Below are 21,539 nucleotides of genomic sequence, written 5' to 3' on the forward strand. Positions count from 1 at the left end.
CTGCTTAGGCCAAAACTCTCTAAGTTAATTTTGGAACCACCTTCTCCCATACTCTGAATGAAGCCCATCAGTAAATCATGTTGGTTCTGCCTTCAGATCATATCCAGAACCTGACCACTTACCACACTGTTCTGAGCTATCACCGTCTCTCCATTGTTGCATTAGACATTAATCTGGTCTTCCTGGTTCTACCCTTCTCTACAGTATCTTCCCAGTATAAGAGTCAGAGGAATTCTTTTAAGACATCCAGTCATATCACTCCACTGCTTAGAACTCTCCAATGCTCTAAGCTAGTGGGTGTGATGGAATTCCAGTTGAGCTATTTCAAATCCTGAAAGACGATACTGTGAAAGTGCTGCACTCAATATGCCAGCAAATTTGGAAAAACTCAGCAGTGGCCGCCGGACTGGAAAAGGTCAGTTTTCATTCCAATCCCTAAGAAAAGCAATACCAAAGAATGCTCAAACTACCACACAATTGCACTCATCTCACATGCTAGTAAAGTAATGCTCAAAATTCTCCAAGCCAGGCTTCAGCAATACGTAAACTGTGAACTTCCAGATGTTCAAGCTGGTTTTAGAAAAGGCAGAGGAACAAGAGATCAAATTGCCAACATCCGCTGGGTCATTGAAAAAGCAAGAGTTCCAGTAAAACATCTATTTCTGCTTTATTGACTATGCCAAAGCCTTCCACTGTGTGGATCACAATAAACTGTGGAAAATTCTGAAAGAGATGGGATTACCAGACCACCTGACCTGCCTCTTGAGAAACCTGTATGCAGGTCAGGAAGCAACAGTTAGAACTAGACATGGAACAATAGACTGGTTCCAAATAGGAAAAGGAGTACGTCAAGGCTGTATATTGTCACCCTGCTTATTTAACTTATATGCAGGGTACATCAGGAGAAATGCTGGGCTGGAAGAAGCACAAGCTAGAATCAAGATTGCCAGGAGAAATATCAATAACCTCAGATATGCAGGTGACACCACCCTTATGGCAGAAAGTGAAGAACTAAACAGCCTCTTGATGAAAGTGAAAGAGGAGAGTGAAAAAGTTGGCTTAAAGCTTAACATTCAGAAAACCAAGATCATGGCATCTGGTCCCATCACTTCACGGGAAATAGGTGGGGAGACAGTGGAACAGTGTCAGACTATTTTGGGGGGCTCCAAAATCACTGCAGATGGTGATTGCAGCCATGAAATTAAAAGACTCTTACTCCTTGGAAGGAAAGTTATGACCAACCTAGATACCATGTTAAAAAGCAGAGACATTACTTTGCCAACAAAGGTCCATCTGGTCAAGGCTGTGGTTTTTCCAGTGGTCATGTATGGATGTGAGAGTTGGACTGTGAAGAAAGCTGAGTGCCGAAAAATGATGCTTTTGAACTGTGATGTTGGAGAAGACTCTTGAGAGTCCCTTGGCCTGCAAGGAGATGCAACCAGTCCATCCTAAAGAAGATCAGTCCTGGGTGTTCATTGGAAGGACTGATGCTGAAGCTGACACTCCAATACTTTGGCCACCTCATGTGAAGAGTTGACTCACTGGAAAAGAGCCTGATGCTAGGAGGGATTGGGGGCAGGAGGAGAAGGGGATGACAGAGGATGAGATGGCTGGATGGCATCACCAACTCGATGGACATAGGTTTGAGTAAACTCCAGGAGTTGGTGATAGACAGGTAGGCCTGGCGTGCTGCGATTCATGGGCTCGCAAAGAGTCGGACACGACTGAGCAACTGAACTGAACTGAACAAGATCCTACGTGATCTGTCACTGTTCCCTCTCTGTTCTCATGACCTTCTGCTCTCCTCCTGGCTTACCCCACTCCAGGTATACTAGCCTCCTTGCTGTAATCACTTATATCAAGCCTTTGTACTAGCTCTTTCCTCTGCCTTGGACTCTCTTTCTCCAGATACAGAAGGGTCAGTGGTTTATATAAAAATCATCTGATAATAACTTAATGGCTTAAATATGTAAACACATTTAAACAATTCAGTCTGCCATATGATCTACTTATTTTCATGGTTTTACAAATGTTCATGGTAAATTTATAAAATTCTTTTCCAGAAGACGTTTTTCCTGTGATTCAATTTTTTTTATCTTTTAATATTTTCATTAAAAACTCTTGTATGGAGAACTAGCCACTTTAACTATAGAGGGAAAAAAGCAATATAAATAATATGGACTGCAAGTAGAATTTTGAACTTACCAGTACATTTTAGGGAAGAAATAAAGCAAGTTATATTATTACCTATAATCAGAAAGCGTAAGTGTCTTATCAGATCACATAATTCAATTGTTCAACAAACACCTCTAGCTCCCTATCACCCACAGATTAAAATCTTATATTTAGTATGATTTCAAAGTCCTTCTTGTTGTGGCCATAACCAGTCTTTCCAGTCAATTTTCCCCATTTTAGCTGCAAATACCCTTTGATCCACTTCAACTAGGACATATTCTTAACTAACCGGTTTCCTTGCCTTTCTTTAAAGGGTATCTTCACCACGAGTTACTTTCCTGGGTTTCCTTTTGCTGAAATTCTATCCATTATTCAGGGACAGGCTCAAATGATATCTCTCTCAAGAAGTCTCTTCTGACCTCCTAGGGAAAGCTCCCTCTCTCCTCTCACTGACCCCAGTGAGAGGGGTCTCAGTTCAGTTCAGTTCAGTCGCTCAGTTGTGTCCAACTCTTTGTGACCCCATGAATCACAGCACGCCAGGCCTACCGGTCCATCACAAATTCCCGGAGTCTACTCAAACACATATCCATCGAATCGGTGATGCCATCCAGCCATCTCATCCTCTGTCATCCCCTTCTCCTCCTGCCCCCAATCCCTCCCAGCATCAGGCTCTTTTCCAGTGAGTCAACTCTTCACATGAGGTGGCCAAAGTATTGGAGTTTCAGCTTCAGCATCAGTCCTTCCAATGAACACCCAGGACTGATCTCCTTTAGGATGGACTGGTTGCATCTCCTTGCAGGCCAAGGGACTCTCAAGAGTCTTCTCCAACACCACAGTTCAAAAGCATCAATTTTTCGGCACTCAGCTTTCTTTATGGTCCAACTCTCACATCCGTACATGACCACTGGAAAAACCACAGCCTTGACCAGATGGACCTTTGTTGGCAAAGTAATGTGTCTGCTTTTTAATATGCTATCTAGGTTGGTCATAACTTTTCTTCCAAGGAGTAAGAGTCTTTTAATTTCATGGCTGCAATCACCATCTGCAGTGATTTTGGAGCCCCCAAAAATAAAGTCTGACACTGTTCCACTGTCTCCCCACCTATTTCCCGTGAAGTGATGGGACCAGATGCCATGATCTTGGTTTTCTGAATGTTAAGCTTTAAGCCAACTTTTTCACTCTCCTCTTTCACTTTCATCAAGAGGCTGTTTAGTTCTTCACTTTCTGCCATAAGGGTGGTGTCACCTGCATATCTGAGGTTATTGATATTTCTCCTGGCAATCTTGATTCTAGCTTGTGCTTCTTCCAGCCCAGCGTTTCTCCTGATGTACCCTGCATATAAGTTAAATAAGCAGGGTGACAATATACAGCCTTGACGTACTCCTTTTCCTATTTGGAACCAGTCTATTGTTCCATGTCTAGTTCTAACTGTTGCTTCCTGACCTGCATACAGGTTTCTCAAGAGGCAGGTCAGGTGGTCTGGTAATCCCATCTCTTTCAGAATTTTCCACAGTTTATTGTGATCCACACAGTGGAAGGCTTTGGCATAGTCAATAAAGCAGAAATAGATGTTGAGTAACATGCAATAATTGAAACATTCTAACTTCCACAGAGCCTGGCCCAGAGGAAGAGCCCAATAGATGCTTGCTAAATTCAACCACGCACTTCCTTTAATCTTACGGCATCATAATGCAACCTAACTATGGAAAGTTAGGTAATTGACCCTACTCCTTAAAAAAGGGAGATAATAATACATGCTATAAAATTATTTGGACATTCTGCCTAGATTTGTATTTTTTAAGTCTCTGTCCTTTGCTTTTAAATAAATTTTTCTGTTATTGGATTAGCAAAAAAAAAAAAAAAAAAATTCAACCATGCAATATCTGAAAGAAAAATAAACACTTATATGAAAAGATACATGCACCTCATGTTCACAGGAGCATTATTTACAATTGCCAAGACATGGAGACAATCTAAGTGCCCGCTGACAGACGAATGGATAAAGAAACTGTTGTATACAATGGAATTCTATTCAACCACAAAAAAGAACAAAATTTTGCCATTTGCAGCAACATGGATGGACCTGGAGGGCATTATGCTAAAAGTCAGAGAAAGATAAATACTGTATGATATCACTTATATGTGGAATCTCCAACAAACTAGTGAATATAACATAAAAGAAACAAACTTATAGATACAGAGAATAAACTCGTGGTTACCAGTGGGGGAGTGGCATTACAGGGATGGAGGGAGTGGAAGGTAAAAACTACTGTGTATAAGACAGGCTCAAGAATGTATTGAACAACACAGAAAATATGGCCGATATTTTGTAATAACTATAAATGGAAAGTAACTTTTAAAAATTATATATACTTTTAAAAATTAAATAAATAGTTTTTAAAAAATCAACCATACAGAAACATGTTACATCATCGTGGGTGTGCAATCAGTTGCTTCAGTCGCGTCTGACTCTTTCTGACCCTATGGACTATAGCCCACCAGGCTCCTCTGTCTGTGGGATTCTCCAAGCAAAAACACTGCAGTATGTTGCTATGCCTTCCTCCAGGAGATCTTCCTGACCCAGGGGATCGAACCTGCATCTCTTGCATTGTAGGTAGATTCTTTATGCACTGAGACACCTGGGAAGCCCTTGTTACAACATAAAGTAACATAAAAATAAAATATAACTGAGAATATAATATAGCCAATGTAACTAAAATTGTTAAATCTCTATCTCTTCTACAGAAAAAAAAAGGACCAGTGCTATTCATTCAGGAATATGAAAGTAGAGAAGTTTCTCCCGAAAGGAAATAAAAATAAAAAATTAATGCAGTATTTTTATTGTAGTACTCAAAAAATCAGAAATATCTAAGAAATTTTTGGTTGAATTTTATACTTAACCATGAAAGTTGTTATTTTGTATATATATATACTTTGTGTGTGCATATGTCTGTATATATACATATTTTAGGTACATACCAAATTAATCTTCTCATAATTTTGTCACTAAGACACTCTTATCCTCACTCTGAAGCTACTCTGCCATTTCCTCAAATGAAAAATAAGAAAGGATCAAAAGGCTGAGGAGGTTGTATGTATCTCTCTCACATCTGTGTTAAATTGGCAATGAGCTTAGCGCTGGGAGCCTATGAATATGGATTGCCGGGTGGTGACAGCTGAATGAAAACATGATGTAGTGACACAATTCAATTCTTATCAGTGGCTCAAAGAGAACCTCTGTCTTAAAATGACTAATTACAGAGTCAGTTATTATCTATTATAGCGTCTATTAACTGTTTCCAATAAGACCCTAATACCATTCTTGCAGAAAATCACTGCAAGATGAAAGTCTGGAAGAAAATAAATTTAGACATTTAATGCTGTTTGCATTTCATCCTAAAGCTTCTGGCTTACAAATGCTCTATGGGCCATTAAATTTTGATCACTTCAAGCATATTCCATTACTACTTTACACAAAAGACCTTTAATATGTGCAGAAAAGAAACATATTTTATAATATTTGAAATGGTGTTTCCTTTTCTTCCAAGATGACAAACATCAGAGGACAGAAAATTGCAAAAATCTTGAAATTAAGTATTAGTGATGATGCACCTATTGCAAAGAGCTTCCATTTCTTATTTTTATATATTTTGAAAATGAAAAGCACCAGAACTAATACTGTCAATATTTAAAAAAAAATGTTGCTGCATTTTGCCTTATGAACAGAAACTCATTTGCCTTTGAATACGGAACAGATTAAATAGCCTGAGGAACAAACATATTACTCTGAAAATGAAATCAACTCAGTTTATTTGCCACGAAATTTCATCAACATGATGTGTTCAACTACTGATTCTTCCTTAAAGTGCCACTAGCCTTGAGTACCAAATAGAGTCTATCTAAAAATACATTATAATCTACATTTAAAATCTCTATAAAAACATGATCCTCAAACTACTTTTCATTACATTTATTAATTCCATTATGACATGGTTTTATGTGGTTTTCAAATATTCAGCCAGCCATTTCAATAATAACATCCCCAAACCAACAATAGCTGGAAAAAAAATCCCACTGACATGTAAAAGAAATGACTGGAGGTCAAGATTCACTGAGATAGAGGGAATGAATCCATAGCAATGAACTGGACACAGAAATCTTATAATGAGACCAGGAACAAATAGACTCCAGTTAGCCTTGTGAGAGGTAGAGAGAGATCACTCAGGCCTTACCCATTTACTCTAACAGCTATTTGAAAGAGGCACAAGAGGAAGATTACGGCTGTCCACCAGTGTCAGTCTCTAGAGAGGCACTGCTAAATGAACCTCACTCACTCTTTGCTGCTTCTGTAAATCTCTATTAAATGGCTGACCTAGAACATCTCTAACAGCATTTTACCCTCAAATGTAATTGTCACCTCCATCCCTCCTCCTCCTCTTCATCATTGTCATGATCATCACAGCTAAACAGTATTTGACCACTATATGCCACGTGCTGTGGTAAGTCTTATAAGAATATTTAATCATTTCAATATCCCTATGAAATAAGTACTATAAATACACGCTTTCATCCACGAGAATGCTGAAACAAAGAGGTGAGGGTGGGTTGAGAAACACACTTTACATGGCATGGAAAAGGTGGCTGTAAGAAATGGAAGCCATGCTCCTTATCCCAAATGCACTTCATTCATCTCCTGGAAGATGGGTGGCAGGGGCTTGACCTTCTCTTGGAAGGCAGTGGCACAGTGGTACTCTCAAACCCCAAGTGCATGAGTACAGTCTCTCGGGCGTCTGCCCAACACTTAACCTGATGTCTGCTGCACCAATTATCACAGCCCTTTTTAAAGAAAAGATCATTATTATTATAACTCCTCTTTTTCATTTTATATGGCTTTGTACTTTTGGCTATGTACTTTTGTCCCTGCCAAAGAGGGCAGAAAGAACGGCCTCTAGGGAGGACTAAATGCAGGGTGATGGAGGACTAAGTTGAAGATCACAATAATAAGGTCAGAAAGCCCTGGATCAGTCCACCTCTGTAAACAGAGGGAGCATGGCCTGGCAAACGCCCTCCCACCTTTGTTTCCATCTGAAAGCAGGGTGAAAACTGAGTATGATCTGGGGATTATGACAGGTGCAGGGAACCTATTACATGCAAAATTTAATGATGTATTAAAACACTTTTGAGGGTTTATAAAAATGTTTTTTGCTGGCTGGAAGAGGAATCCAGCATCTCTGTGGAAGTCTATTATGATATATTTATATTACAGATTCACAGAATCAGATGAGCCACAAGGAGTCTTTAAGTCTTATCTTTCCAGCACCACCAATAATAAAGGGAGAGCCACTGAGGTTTTTCCCTCCTTTAAATTCTTCCTAGGAGATAAAATAGATGCAGTCAAATGTGTTTGTGAACTTATTATTTTTAAAATTAAGCCCTTTGGAAGTAAGTTTAAACATCAGTGTTAATGTAATCTTTTGTTTCTCTATCCCTCATCATTCCCTTTCCTTTATGCCCCAGGGTTGTCTCTTTCTTTCCCTTTCTCTGTCTCTGTCTCTCTCTCTCTCACCAGCATTTCTGAAAACACTAACAACTGGGATAAAATCTCACATATCTTATTTAGGTGAAATCCCTTCCTGAGACTTGGAGACCTAGGTTCAGAATAAGCACCTGAGGTGAGGTCCTGAACAATATTTTTGAAACTGCCTTAAGATTGTTCAATTTATGCTAAACATAAATTCTTTACTAGTGATCTTGAATATAAAGGAGAAAAATAGGGTTTTACAATGATTTACCCTACTTTTAGTCCCAAGTGAAGTTAAAGCAGTAATGATGTTTTCCTGTCATCCACTTTTGGCTTTCATAACTTGATTCTGAAGTTTCAAAAATCCCTACAAATAGTGATAAAATTGTTTAGTTTCTAAAAACAAAAACACTTATTTTCTTTATAAACAGCACTTTATTATAATTGAGAGAACTGTTGCCAAGAATTACTGGTATTTGTGATTTACCTCTGCCCTTATTTTTCATGTGTTACTTTTATATGAGGTCAGATGATACTCATACATGAAAATTTCATATTGTTGGCCCTGCACTCAATAAATTATTAAAGTGATGTGAATAAGAATGTGGTGTTCAGATTTTCAGCAATTTTTACCCTTTTGTTCTTTATTTTTTTAAATGAAAGACTACCTTGTCTATAATTCATCATCACTTTTTAAAATTTAAGCAAAAATTAGCTTTAAAAGAAAGAATTTGGGGGGACTTATTAACTCTAACCTTTTCAAAGAAGTTCTAAGAATGTTTCCTTTAACATATGGATGTTAATTAAGGTTTTCTAGGGGGAAATATAAGCCTAGAAATCTTATAAGCACATATACAGGTAAACATGTTATAGTAAAAAGCACAGATGCCTAGGGAATAAGTACACATGTAATTTTTTTCCAGAACAATCAGATGTTTAAAGAATTTACACAATTAAAAGGGCCTGCAATTATTTTGTTCTTATGACTCTATCTTGGATATTTTTTAACATGAAGTGCTCCCACAATTCCTCCAAAATGTGGTTTTGACTAGCGTAACTAAAGAAAATCTGAGTTCATGTAACAAATCACAGCGTGACTCCGAATAGCATCCCAAGTTGTACAGAACATAAAGGTATGCTTTTGTTTGCAACTTAACATATTGATAATATGCTATTACAAATTTTCAACATGGAAATTGTGTGTAATATATATCTATATGTTATGTGACAGAGATGTATCATATATCTCTTATGCTTGTAGATTGACTAAATCAACATTAATAACCAACAATTAACAGAACTGCTAATAGAGATAGTTAAACTAAATGTAGCTGTAGAAATATTTTCTTTTTTACAAAAAGGGCATTTTCACAGTATTCTCATTTGGCACTTCAGTATGTTCATTTCAATTCACTTAACTAATTACAAGCAACTGTGCTAACATCAAAGCATCCATTTAAATACATACTGAGGTCATTACACATATGGCATACATATGGAAAAAATAAACTATGAAACTCTACAATTAAATAGGAAAAATAGAATATTCTCATTTACTTTATAGTCAGACTAGTCAGACCTAGTTTGTGTGCATGTGTGTGTCTGTGTGTGTGCATGTACATGGGTCCTGCCCAGCTCATTCATTCACTAAACAAATATTTACAAAGTGCTACTACCTGATACTGGTAATATAATGTGAATCATCTGGATGTTTATAAAAACAGTATTTGAGTAACTGTTCTTGTCCACTTGCAGAAACATCCTTATTCCATATTTTAAAATCTAAATCATAAACTCCAAAATTGCTAGCATTGAAATTCACAAAATAATGTTAAGTAAATGATGTGACAGAGAAATGTTCATGTACAGGCACAGCCAGTGGCTCTTCTAAATAAGCTACAACTAAATACTTTTCTAAGAATTTTAGATAAGAATAATAACTAAATAAGAAAATAATTTAAATGACATTTACGTTGACAGATGCTATCTGATAGTTCTTTGATAAGTTATAAAAGAATAAATGTATAACTAATTTATATAACATCAAATTATAATTACATATACTATTTCTCTGATGTGTAAAAGATGGAAAATGTCACCCCTTATATTTTACCACATGGCATTTAGTATCATGAGTTTTAAACTCCTTTTTAAAATACTAAAATCTCTTGTACTTTACTATAAATTTGCATTTTTAATACAACCATAAGACAGTTTTCCAAAGATGAAGATAAAGAAAAACTCCAGGTGTGAATAATTATCAAGAAATATGTTAGGCTTAGGAATATAGGGAAAAGTTAAGTGAACAATTATGCAAAAACTGTTTAAATGAGAGGAGTTTGTAAAGGACTAAATGTGTTTTGCACCTGTAGTATTCCTTATTTTCTGCTGTAGGATTTCTAAAACAATCTTAATCTAGCCTTAGTGCATATTTGTTTTTGATTTGTTGGGGTGTTTTTCTTGAGAAAATTGATATAAATTCTTAAGTTGAAGATTTCTATAAAAAAAGAGTTGAATAAAAGGCAAGCTTGAATATAGATACATTTTTATAAACTCATGTTTTGTTTGCAAGTATTTATATACAGAAATGCTTATCTAAGACAGAATTCTAAACAGAATTTTAAAATATCAGTTATAATATCTATTCAACACAGATGGACTCATATTCTACAAGTAGTCACTAATGAAAGTATTACTTTTTAGTCAAATAACAAGTATCTGGTAGAATCATGAGCCAGACTAAATTCTCCCAAAGATTATTTTACTTTATTAACCAAAACTTCCAGTCACCTGAGAAACATCTTAAAATTCAGATTACTAGGTCTCCCCCTTCCCCCACCTGACTCCATCAGGGATTCTGATTCTACAGGATTGGTATAAAGCCCAGGAATTAGCAGGTCTAACAAGTTTCCAACCCGGTAAATTCTGTGTAGGTGGTTATGAAATAGACCAATTATAGCAATATGAAAAGCTCCAGATTGATACCTCATGGGAAATAGAATTTCCAGTGAAGGCTAACCACAGGACTAAAAATTATAATTGAATTGAAACTATGTTAAGAATTCCACTACAGTAAAAAGCTACTTTGCCTTTTATTACACTACAACTTCCTCCTAGTGCAAATGATGTTTAACAAAATGAGGATGTAATGGGACACCTGTTCTTAGGAGATCTCACATGTGCAGTGACTTTTCTCTTACTGAGGAGGACAGAAATAAATCTAAAATGAGGATCAGCAGCCAAGGCAGTAGATTTGGAGCAAGGACTACAGAGCAATGTCAGAACTTGTGGAGACTTTTAGGCAAATGGAGACCCTACTGTATGTCCTGACTCTGAATCAGTAATAAAGAAAAATAGCTAGGTATTTCCTGAACTTAGCAAACATTTTCAAAATGTTACATAAGTTATGGATTCAATACCAACAAAAATAAGGGGGGAGAAGACAGCGGAGGTTAAGTTACTATATCTTGTAGGAAACCCTTTCTGGATGCTATGGTGCACCCTCTCTTTTCTGATTGCTAGTAGGTCATTAGAATTTTCAGAATTTACTAAGGGAGCAACATGAGGTTAAAGGTCTGCGGTTGCTGGAATTTTACTATCAGAAGTGCTCATGGTACTATTATTACCCATGAGACAGAGAAATAGTGGCTCAAAAACCACATGTACATTTTCGATACCATGGCTGGAGAACTGAGCTCACGTCCAGGGTTAGATGCTCTTACTACCTCTTTTTCTATCTTGAGCTTCAACTCTTTTCTAAAGGTATTTGGATTCTACATTTTTCATTTGGAATAAGCTTCTTGGTGGAAAGGTGAAAATGGAATTTGGATAGCTAGACTTTCCCACCATCTTCCAATATCATACGGTTGAGTGTGTTTATTTCTGGTAGTTATGTTCTAGAAAGACACCACAAACACTGAATTAATGAATACTGACTACTGTTCCTAGAGAACAGACAGGTTTAGGTTTCTTTGAGCCACTCGTCACAACATTTTCACCAATCCATCATTACATAGCTTTGTTTTATGCATGCTCCTGTTTAAAGACGACCTTATTTAACAGGTATTGTTGATTCATTAACATTTAACTTAAGCTTATCTTTTCAGCACCTTAGTACTACCACTTGGGAACCATTTAAAACAGCAAAATTGCCTAGAAAAAAAAACACAAAAATGGAAGAGATCACACTTAAAAGATCACACTTAAATAGACTGTGAGAAGGACACTTGTTTATACTATGAGGGTTGAAACAAGATGACAGAGTATTCAACCTCAGATGGGAAAATGCAAGCCTGGCAGTTCTGAGAATGACTGCAAAAGAGGAGCAAGTATTAATTTGGGGGGTTACCAATCATTTTTATCAAGTAGACAAAGTTGTAAACATGGAACCTACGAAAAATGAAGATTGACTATATCATCTGCCCCAAGCCAAGGCCCATCCATTGCTTACTTCTGCCATGCAAAGTACCACCGACTGGGTGGGTTAAATAACAGACATGAAATTCTCACAGTGCTGGAGGCTGGCAGTCCAAGATCAAGGTGTCAACAGGTTTTGCTTCTATTTCTTCTGGGCCCTCTCCTTGGCTTGCAGATGGCCACCTTCAAACTGTGTCCTTCTTTGTATACACATATGTTCATGTCCAAACTTCCCCTTCTGATAATTACATCAGTCATATGGGAGTAAGTCTCACCTAAAAGATCTCATTTTAAGTTAACAGCCTTTTCAAAGGCCTTTCTACAAATACAGTCTTATTCTGAGATGCTGAGAATTAGGACTTCAACATATTAACCTATTAATTTGGAGGAAGAAACCATCAATGCCTCTCTAGCACATATCAGTTTTCTCCAAGTTTTCTCTCTTCAGTTCACTTCCGTCCTGGACCTCCCTCAAGTATTCTTCACGGCATATGCTTCCTTGTCTGCCTCTCTCTTTTGCCTTTTTTCAGTAATTTTTGAAATCCAAGTTGATAAGGGCTGTCTCCCCTTTACTCTTTATTATAACAAGTTATAATTTATCATTAGAATCGACTCCTTAGAGACCCCTGTCCCTCTCGAGTCTTATAAAATTCCCTTTTGGACTTGCACCAGGCAGTGAAGGACGCTGAGCATCATGGCCCTCGGCTTCCCGGGCGGCTAGTGGCCCCCTGCTTCCCAACTGCCAGCTGAGTGCCTCAGTGCCCGAGAAGAGGGAAGAGGTTTGAAGAGGCGTCATGAGTCTCCTGTTCCTACTAGTGAGCAGCATTCTGTTCGCCTTCATGTTTGTCTTCTGGAAAACCTGGTTTCAGAGAAACACTGGTGAAATGTCATCAAATTCAACTTCTCTTGCACTAGTAAGATCATCCTTTTCTACTCAGTCAACTAAGAGCAATACTGATAAGGGTCTTTCGGTCAACAGTCTCTCTCGGGATATCTTAATTAATTTCCCACACTCAGTAGCTATGCAGAAGTGAATATTGGTAAACCTCAGGATCGTGGAATACAAGCTGGCTGAACTGGAACAATTCCTAGTTACTAAGGGTTTAAATGGTGCATTAGTTAACCGGAAATCCACTGACAAGCCTACAGAATGTAATAACAATTGAGGCAATCATTAAAGGGACTTTGAGTGGAAAAAATAAATAAATAAATAAAATTCCCTTTTGGAGCCTGTGCTCAAAAGATTAGAACCCTTACATAGTTTCACTGCCTCTTAAACACTTATATTAGAAGGCATAGGAAGAAGTCACCAGAATTTCATCCAGTCCTCCACAAACTGCCTAGAAATCACCTTTCCAGGCTTTCCTCCAATTCCACGCTCCTGTGTACCTCTACATTTCATAGAAGATGAACTCAAGGATTGCTTTCCCAGTTTCAGGCCTTTATTCTCACTATTTTATTTACTCTCTTTTCCATCTCTCCCTGTTGAAATCCCTCCAGTTCCTCAAGGTCTTATCTAAATGTCCCTCCTTCAGGAAAAAAGAAAGAAAGAAAGAGAAGTCGCGCAGTCATGCCCAATTCTTTGTGACCCCATGGACTATAGCTGACCAGGCTCCTTCGTCCATGGGATTTTCCAGACAAGAATAACTGGAATGGGTTGCCATTTCCTTCTCTAGGGGATCTTCCTGATCCAGGGATTGAACCCGGGTCTCCCACACTGCAGGCAGACTTTTTACCATCTGAGCTACCAGGGATGCTCCCTACAATTCTTATCACCAATTCCAACACATGGGGGGATTTTCTCATGCCATCAAGCAATTCTCTGACACCACACCACCGGGGAGTCCTACAATTCAACTCAGTTCTGACACTGTCTACCCAGAGACAGCAGCACATTCCACAGATTAAGGGCTCAGTCCCACAAGACGGCCTCCCACTTCAGAAGCCAATCACAGGTCCAGGCTGTCACCTGTGCTTCTAACCAAAGCACATATATTCAAGCATCATATATCCAAAGTTGCCACAACTCCCTCTTTGGGTTTGATCAATTTGCTAGTGAGGCTCACATCAGTGGTTTATTACAAAGGCTATTAAAGGATGAACCAACAGTCAGATGGAAGAAATGCTTAGAGTGAAGTATATGGGAAGAAACACAGAGCTTCCATGCTCTGCAAGTGACCTACTCTCCCCAAATCTCTATAAGTTCACCAACATGAAAGCTCCCCAAACCCCATCCTTTTGGGTTTTTATGCAGGCTCAGTGTATACCTATGACTGACAAAATCACTGGCTATAACTCAATCTTTAGTCCCTTTCCCCTCCCTGGAGGGAGGGGTGGAGGCTGAAAGTTCCAATCCTCTAATCATGTTGCTGGCCCCACTGGCAACCTGTCCCCATCCTTAGGTGCCTTCTAAAAGTCACTTCATTATAATAACAAATGACATGTTTAATAGCTCTCATCACTTAGGAAATCCCAGGAGTTTTAGGAATTCTGTGCCAGAAACAGGGATGAAGAACAAATACACATTTTTTATTATAAATCACACTATTACCTCATGCCTGATAAAATGATTATTATCAAAAAGGCAAAAAATAACAAGTATTGGTCAGGATGTAGAAAAAAGACCACTCTTGTGTGCTACTGCTGGAAATTTAAGCTGGTGCAGCCACTATGGAAAGCAGTATGGAGACTCCTCAAAAAATTAAGAACAGAATTAACACATGATCCAGTTATTCCACTTCTGGGTATTCATCCAAGGAAAACAAAAACAGTAACTTAAAAAGATATATGCACCCTATGTTCATCACAGTTTTACTTACAATAGCCAAGATATAGAAACAATCTAGGTGCCTATCAACAAATGAATGGATAAAGAACATGTGGTATATATGCATACATACAAATGGAATACTATTCAATCATAAAAGATGAGGTCTTGCCATCTGCAACATGGATGGACCTAAGAGTATTATGTTAAGTATAATAAATCAGATAGAGCAAGACAAATACTGTATGACTTCACCCAAGTGTAAAAATGAACAAAACAAAGACAAAACAAAACCAGAGTGACCAAAATAAAAACAAACAAAAAACAAGTGAGTAAAAATAAACCAAACAAAAACAAACAGACAGATATGGAGAATAGAATAGTAGTTAACAGAGGTGGGTGCAAATGGATAAACAGGATTAACTGCATGTTGAAAGATGAAATCTAAATTTTTGGTGGTGAGCATGCTACAGTGTATATAAAAGTAGAAATATAATGACATACACATGAAACACGTAATGTATAAACCTATGTTCCCTCAATAAAAAACAAAGTTTTTAAAAACTACAATACCACATTCCATATCCACGGAAGCCTTCATTCTCCTTCCTGAGAGCTGCAATCACTCTCATATGTAAAGCGCACCATCTTCTACCTTGAAATATTTATGTGCATACATCTGATATCCCTTGGTAGGTTATAAGCTTCTTGGAACTAGTAGCAATGGTTCATCACATCCCTATACCATTGATTACAGTACCTAACAGACTAAGTATATTTTCAGAAAATACACCCAGCTCTAAGTATGATTTTGAATTAGAATTAAGTGAATACAGTCAAAGCCCTGCATGACTCCTCCATCTTGCTTTTCTGCCAGCTATGAGAACATCACCACCTATGTCTGCCATCTGGCAGGTTTATCATTAATTCTCACAGGAAATCATACCTCTGCTTCTTCCCTTGATCCTACCCCAAAGCTCTCCAATATGCTTCCACCTTCCACACTGCACTACTCCCCTTCCTTCTACACAACTCCCTCAGAGGCAAGGTAGAGAGACAGAAGTGAAAAGAAGTGATAAGGGAAGGGAGGGTGATAGAAAGCACAATATGAAATAAGATACCATTGTGGGCAACTGACACTTAATCTTGTGGGAAAACTTTGGGGAACAGTATAGAACACTTGCCTCAAAATTATCCCCCTTGAGGGTGAAGGGAGCTGGGATATTTATACACTGATTCTCGTCATTCACTGTGAAGGCTGCTCCTGGGGGAATTAGCTCCTGCCTTCAGTGAACTTGGGCATGAACGAAGTGACCTTCCAGAAAAAGTCCTCTGGATCAGAGATGCAGATTTTGCAGTTAGAAGCATACTGGAGCGCAATCAAATGCCATGGTTTAAGGCTATGGGCAGTGGTGTATTGCTAAATGTGCAACAACTGCCTCTCTGGGCAAAAGATTCTGGTGTTTTATAAATATTACAAACTCCCACCATGGCTCATGTCAAGGCACCAGCTGCTACCTCACTGAGAGAGCTGAATTGGGAAGGGAAACAGCAGCACACCATTACTTCACCATTGGGTATTTTCCCCAAAGAGATGCAAGAGATGTAAACAATAGTAAAATGTAGTAAAGCAATTAGGAAGTGATGAGATTTGAATGTCTATTACTTTCATTTTTAATATTATTTATGTACTGATAATTCTCTTGTGGCTCAACTGGTAAAGAATCCACCTGCAATGCAGGAGATCTGGGTTTGATCCCTGGATTGGGAAGATCCCTTGGAGAAGGGAAAGGCTACCCACTCCAGTATTCTGGCCTGGAGAATTCTATGAACTGTATAGTCCATGGGGTCTCAAAGAATCGGACACAACTGAGCGACTTTCACTTCACACTTCACTGATAATTCTACATAATTTAATTTTTAATAATCACTATGCCTAACACTGACTCACAAAATTCCTGAAAATATAACACAGGGCATTTGTGAGCTGATGGGTATGGGACAGCACTAAAGTATCACTTGCAACATCTGTTCTTTTTGAACAAATTACACCTTTTCTATGTTGCATTTCAAGCATGAATTTTATTCCACCTGTACGGCAATGAGAAAAACTGTTTAAAAGTCCAGATAGCCTGGTGACTAGTTGGAGATGGATCCCCCTCCCCTCAGTCGGAGAGACTGCAATCCAGCTCAGTTTCCCTATGTGCATACATCTGATATCCTTTGAAAGGTTATAAGCTTCTTGGAACTAGTGGCAATGATTCATCACATCCCTATAGGATGTGATGTTTCCTAAATCAGGATGCTCATCATTAGGATGAGGAGCTTTCTCCTCCAGTGGGGGCTGCAACACTCCGTGAACCCAATGATTCCAGAGGCTGGGCAAGTGACTTTCCAGATAACTCTGGTTTCTGACTGCCCAATCCCAAGCAGACTGATTGTCCTGCCATTGGCACGATTGCTTTTTTCCCTCTCTCTTGCTCTATAAAAAGGGAAAACCACAGGGAGGTGAGGGTCCTTCCCTGAAACACAGACCCCGGTCCCTGTCTATCTCTTCTGGGAACGATGGGAGACTGCACAAATTTTCTGTCTGTGGCTCTCTGTCCTTTAAGTTTTCTCAGTAATGGTTATTTATTCATCTAAAACATCACATTGTGGAATTTGTCCCACAGCCTTCAGAAAAGTGGTGAGCACAAAGGAATTCACCTTGCAGGATATACTTCCAAATCTCAATAATAGCTAGGAAATAAATTATTGTCTAGTATTAAAATTTCATATTCACTCTGTGTAACTTTTCCGCTGTGTTTCTTTCTACTTCACACCTGGTTAAAATTGTAAAATCTATCTTTTGGTTTATTTGTTTCTCAGATTTATGTAGACATCTGTCTCTCACTTGTTCATATTCAATGAAAATCACATGTGCTTGCTAGACACATTGTTTCTTATCTCCACGAGATATACTTTATCCTTTGCCAGGAGCCCATTATTTGTGTAGCTTAAGCCATAGGCAGGAACCCAAATCCTGTTTTTCAGTACTTATCTATGTAACCAGATGATCATATCCTGTATTCCCCTCTTTCTTCCAAATTCAGCTTCCAAAGATAGCTCAGCTTTCCAGCTCAGAATCACAACTTCCAAAGGTGATGTGGAGCGTATGTGTAATCAGCGTGTCCATCAAGCACCTGGAGCTGGAATACACTGTGCCCACACACTGACAGACATCAGCATCTCCTCCTGTTGCTAGGCAACCATGATGACTGGCAGCACATATGTGCTCCTGCTATTCCACCTGGTGGCAGTGGCAGCACTTACTCACTGGATCTGAGGTCAGAAGGGCTGGCAACAGCAGGAGAGGACACTTCACTAACTTGGGATTCCCATTAAACTCAGACATAAAGGGATTTCAAGATGGCAATGAGAAGAATGTTCCCCATACCTGCACCTAGGCAGCATCACAATCTTTGAAGAAGCAACCATCCTGGGAGGTATCCCACAGAGAACAGCATTTTTACCCATTTGCTGTTAACACATAACCACCAGTGGCTGAAATGCAGACATCTCTAACCACAGTGACTACATAAGAAGAGAAAAACCATCAACATGACTTGTTTATTTCTCCAGTATAACACAAAAGGGTGCTCAGTAAATGTTTGATTATACGTGAATGAAATTTCTCTGCCTCCTCAGTATTTATGTTAAAATTACATTCCCTAGTTCTGGGCTTTTAGTTGTTCTATAATCGTATTTTATAAGTGATCAAATGTCCTCATCTTTTGCCTCCAAACTACTGCCTCTCTTCCTTCACGTCTTACTGACTGTTCAATTAATTGCAATCTAGCTTCCACCCCATATATTCAACTAGAATGGCTCTCACTAAAGTTACTATTGGCCTCCATGTTGCTAAATCCAAAGGCATTTTTCTGTTCCCATCTTACTGGACCTCACTGTACTGTTCTATTCTTTCTTCTTTCTGTCTCTCTGAGCCTCATTTTCTGGTTTTCTCCTACCTAACTAGAAACTTCTTCTCATCCATTTTTTTTTTTATTATTCTTTTTTTTTCATCCATTTTTAGTCAACTATTCTCAATCTCTAAAGCAATACACTTGAAGCTTCTGTCCTGGGCTTTGTCCAATTCTTGCTCTATCTTCTATGCCCAGATTACATCAGCATCTTCTAACATCTACATGTCAGTGGATCCCAAGCTTTCCTCCTCTAAGCTCCAGTAGATCCCTCTAAGTCCAGACAGCTACTTGACATCACCACTTAAATGTCTCAAAGACATTCAAACTCAATCTGTCCAAAAATGAGTGCATAACTGATTTCTGTAACAAATATTTGGTGAGTACCTACTATGCCAGACACTGTTCTGGAGCTGAACAACATTAGTGAATCAGACTGTGCCCCTGATGTCAGTAAGTACAAAACACTCTCCATTTCCTCATCTCCAATTTGATCCTTTCTCAGTGTTCCCTATGTTCCTAAATGGTACAGCCATACAACCTGATGCAAATACAAGGACTGGAATCATTTTTAAATCTCTTTCTGCTCTTCATGCACCCAATCCCAATACTGCCAATTTTCTCTCTTCAATGTATCTAAAATCTGTCCATATCTCGAGTCTGTTCATTCACCCTATTCCATACTTCTATCATCCTCACATTTATTGCTTCAGTCACCTCTTAATTTGTCTTTCAGCATTCACTCTAGCCACCTCTCCACACAACAGTCAGAGGGGTCTCTTTAAGAGGTAGATCTGATCATGGGACTCATTCATACCTCCAATTTACAACTTCTCTTTAGCTCCTTTTTTTCTTTGTATATAGAAAAACACAACAAGCAATGGTCTATAAACCCTTTAAAAGCTAAGCCTCATCTTGAACAACATATCCCTACCCTAACTGTTCTAACTACACTTAACTTTCTTTTCTCCCATCACAGGATCTGTGTTGCTGCTATTCCCTTTACTGTGAACATTCTTACACCACACACACATACACACATCCTCTAAATGGCAAAATTCTATTTCTTCTTCAACCTTAGCAGATAAACCTTCCATAAATTTCCCTATGTTTATTCAGTTTATAACTATGTGCTTGCTTTGAACTATTTCCGTTGTTATCTGTCAACCGATGAAAGTCATCAAAGGTTTACACACATTCTACTCCATTTTCTGTTTAAAAAGTTAGCTACCATGTTCCATCTCAGGCTGTTTCTAATACCTTTAAGATTATTTTTATAATCGTTCTTTTTTCCCCTGTGGGTTTCAACCCATTATAGATATGTTTATGTGTGCATTTATTGTCCTTAGCCTCAAATCTAGTTTTGTAAGTATATGACACATACATAATAAATTAAATAACCATATGAAAATGTCTGGTGGAAATGGGTACTGATGAGGTTTTTAATTAATCAATCAATTGGAAGTCAGAAAACCTGTTCTCTAATTCCTGCTCACACTAACTTCACGAGGAAGACCAATTTATTTTTAAAATAAGATATCGAGAGGCTACACAGTGGACACCTGCAGGCCAAATGTGGCCATGGATATGTTTTGTTAGCATAGCACAGCACAGTATTTGAATAAACTTTTGAACTTGGTGTCTTTATTTGAGGCCTATACCCTCTAGATTGCATAGTAACTGTCACTTCCTTTTACCCTACCCTTGATAACATGGGTACTGCTGGCCCTGGAAAACATGTAAGTTTGAGAATCCAAAAACTTTATGATCTCCAAAGTCCTTTTTGACTACAAAAAAAAAAAATTATGTCCTTATAATACAGGAAATATTTGGGAAATAATGGGAAAAACTGGATTTGGTTGACATTAAAATATAGAGCAAATAATAAACAACAGGTAAAGCTCAAAGTTAATATCCAGGTACTAAGAGATACAAAAATATTCTGCCAAATTATTTTCAAAAGAGGAAAGAATAGCTTAAGGCTTAAGGCTTATAACATCTGGAAATCAGAATTCTAGCACAGGGATTAAAACAAACATGTTAAAATGGCCTCATCCTAAGAGGCTCAAAACCGCAGGTTATTTGTCCATATTATATAAAACAGCACAATCTGCCAGTCTCAATAGTCTCTGCTCAGTAACAAGGCTCAAAATAGAACCAGAGGTAAACAGAGGTACATTTGGCAACGAGAAACAGACCTCCCTCCTCACCCTCATTGACCCTCACTTTTGTGAATGCATGATTCCTTATTTCATTAAAATTTCACTACCTTCATGCAAAAGCTACTTTAGAAAATCTCTAGTTCCTGAAATTATAAAAACTATGTCTCCCAGATATGGTAACCAAAAAATCAAAGGTATCTTTCTGAAACAGCCAACTATAAATGCTTTGAAATGTATAATTTTGATTCCAATTTATTTACAATCCTCCATAAATCTCAGGAATGGACACTGATTTTTCTCTGAAAGAGTTATATGGATGCTTTGAAAAAGTGATAATAAAAAGAAAACATAGCCTTACTTTCCCAAATTTTTGTGAGCTTAAAAAAGACATAATCCTTAAGTTTTATAAGCCTTACTGTCCCAAAGAAACTTTTAAAAAATCAGTAAGAAGCAATTTTATAGTTTTAATTTCTATATATAAGAAATAGAAAAATAAATTAACATGTCCAATAGACATATGAAAACATTAACCTTCATTA

At 38.0% G+C, this 21,539-nt stretch overlaps 1 protein-coding gene and 1 pseudogene across 1 annotated transcript in view; one reads left to right on the forward strand and one right to left on the reverse strand.

The window, feature by feature from the left end:
- RELN (reelin) overlaps window positions 1-21,539 on the reverse strand; it is a 536,272-nt gene that overhangs the window by 464,760 nt on the left and 49,973 nt on the right. The gene's annotated exons all lie outside the window — the stretch shown is intronic.
- On the forward strand, window positions 12,907-13,278 carry LOC133072695 (kita-kyushu lung cancer antigen 1 homolog; annotated as a pseudogene).

This window comes from Dama dama, chromosome 18 (genome assembly GCF_033118175.1).
Source record: "Dama dama isolate Ldn47 chromosome 18, ASM3311817v1, whole genome shotgun sequence".
Classification (NCBI taxonomy): Eukaryota; Metazoa; Chordata; class Mammalia; order Artiodactyla; family Cervidae; genus Dama; species Dama dama.